Below are 2,500 nucleotides of genomic sequence, written 5' to 3'. Positions count from 1 at the left end.
CCAAAAACAGGCCAAAACGGCCCAAAAACGGGCCAAAACTGGCCATTTTTGGCTGCGCGAGCGAGCGGAGAGCGGCGGACAGCGAGCTAAGCGAGAGGCAGCACCGTCCCTGCTATACGAAAGCCCCATCCAGCCCTGTGCCACCCGGGGGGTTCCAGGGTGCTGAGATGGCTGACATTTTGCTCCGCTCACGACGGTCACCGCGCGACGCAAGAACAGCCCAAAAACAGGCCAAAACGGCCCAAAAACGGGCCAAAACTGGCCATTTTTGGCTGCGCGAGCGAGCAGCGAGGGGCGGACAGCGAGCGAAGCGAGAGGCATCACCGTCCCTGCTATACGAAAGCCCCATCCAGCCCTGTGCCACCCGGGGGGTTCCAGGGTGCTGAGATGGCTGACATTTTGCTCCGCTCAAGATGGTCACCGCGCAACGCAAAAACAGGCCAAAAACTGGCCAAAACGGGCCAAAACTGGCCATTTTTGGCTGCGCGAGCGAGCGGCGAGCGGCGGACAGCGAGCGAAGCGAGAGGCAGCACCGTCCCTGCTATACGAAAGCCCCATCCAGCCCTGTGCCACCCGGGGGGTTCCAGGGTGCTGAGATGGCTGACATTTTGCTCCGCTCACGACGGTCACCGCGCGACGCAAGAACAGGCCAAAAACTGGCCAAAACGGCCCAAAAACGGGCCAAAACTGGCCATTTTTGGCTGCGCGAGCGAGCGGCGAGCGGCGGACAACGAGCGAAGCGAGAGGCAGCACCATCCCTGCTATACGAAAGCCCCATCCAGCCCTGTGCCACCCGGGGGGTTCCAGGGTGCTGAGATGGCTGACATTTTGCTCCGCTCACGACGGTCACCGCGCGACGCAAGAACAGCCCAAAAACAGGCCAAAACGGCCCAAAAACGGGACAAAACTGGCCATTTTTGGCTGCGCGAGCGAGCGGCGAGCGGCGGACAGCGAGCTAAGCGAGAGGCAGCACCGTCCCTGCTATACGAAAGCCCCATCCAGCCCTGTGCCACCCGGGGGGTTCCAGGGTGCTGAGATGGCTGACATTTTGCTCCGCTCACGACGGTCACCGCGCGACGCAAGAACAGGCCAAAAACAGGCCAAAACGGCCCAAAAACGGGCCAAAACTGGCCATTTTTGGCTGCGCGAGCGAGCAGCGAGCGGCGGACAGCGAGCGAAGCGAGAGGCATCACCGTCCCTGCTATACGAAAGCCCCATCCAGCCCTGTGCCACCCGGGGGGTTCCAGGGTGCTGAGATGGCTGACATTTTGCTCCGCTCAAGATGGTCACCGCGCAACGCAAAAACAGGCCAAAAACTGGCCAAAACGGGCCAAAACTGGCCATTTTTGGCTGCGCGAGCGAGCGGCGAGCGGCGAACAGCGAGCGAAGCGAGAGGCAGCACCGTCCCTGCTATACGAAAGCCCCATCCAGCCCTGTGCCACCCGGGGGGTTCCAGGGTGCTGAGATGGCTGACATTTTGCTCCGCTCACGACGGTCACCGCGCGACGCAAGAACAGGCCAAAAACTGGCCAAAACGGCCCAAAAACGGGCCAAAACTGGCCATTTTTGGCTGCGCGAGCGAGCGGCGAGCGGCGGACAGCGAGCGAAGCGAGAGGCAGCACCGTCCCTGCTATACGAAAGCCCCATCCAGCCCTGTGCCACCCGGGGGGTTCCAGGGTGCTGAGATGGCTGACATTTTGCTCCGCTCACGACGGTCACCGCGCGACGCAAGAACAGCCCAAAAACAGGCCAAAACGGCCCAAAAACGGGACAAAACTGGCCATTTTTGGCTGCGCGAGCGAGCGGCGAGCGGCGGACAGCGAGCGAAGCGAGAGGCAGCACCGTCCCTGCTATACGAAAGCCCCATCCAGCCCTGTGCCACCCGGGGGGTTCCAGGGTGCTGAGATGGCTGACATTTTGCTCCGCTCACGACGGTCACCGCGCGACGCAAGAACAGCCCAAAAACAGGCCAAAACGGCCCAAAAACGGGCCAAAACTGGCCATTTTTGGCTGCGCGAGCGAGCAGCGAGCGGCGGACAGCGAGCGAAGCGAGAGGCATCACCGTCCCTGCTATACGAAAGCCCCATCCAGCCCTGTGCCACCCGGGGGGTTCCAGGGTGCTGAGATGGCTGACATTTTGCTCCGCTCAAGATGGTCACCGCGCAACGCAAAAACAGGCCAAAAACTGGCCAAAACGGGCCAAAACTGGCCATTTTTGGCTGCGCGAGCGAGCGGCGAGCGGCGAACAGCGAGCGAAGCGAGAGGCAGCACCGTCCCTGCTATACGAAAGCCCCATCCAGCCCTGTGCCACCCGGGGGGTTCCAGGGTGCTGAGATGGCTGACATTTTGCTCCGCTCACGACGGTCACCGCGCGACGCAAGAACAGGCCAAAAACTGGCCAAAACGGCCCAAAAACGGGCCAAAACTGGCCATTTTTGGCTGCGCGAGCGAGCGGCGAGCGGCGGACAGCGAGCGAAGCGAGAGGCAGCACCGTCCCTGC

This window comes from Musa acuminata, unplaced genomic scaffold, assembly GCF_036884655.1.
Source record: "Musa acuminata AAA Group cultivar baxijiao unplaced genomic scaffold, Cavendish_Baxijiao_AAA HiC_scaffold_512, whole genome shotgun sequence".
Taxonomy (NCBI): domain Eukaryota; kingdom Viridiplantae; phylum Streptophyta; class Magnoliopsida; order Zingiberales; family Musaceae; genus Musa; species Musa acuminata.
This window is presented reverse-complemented; position numbering follows the sequence as displayed.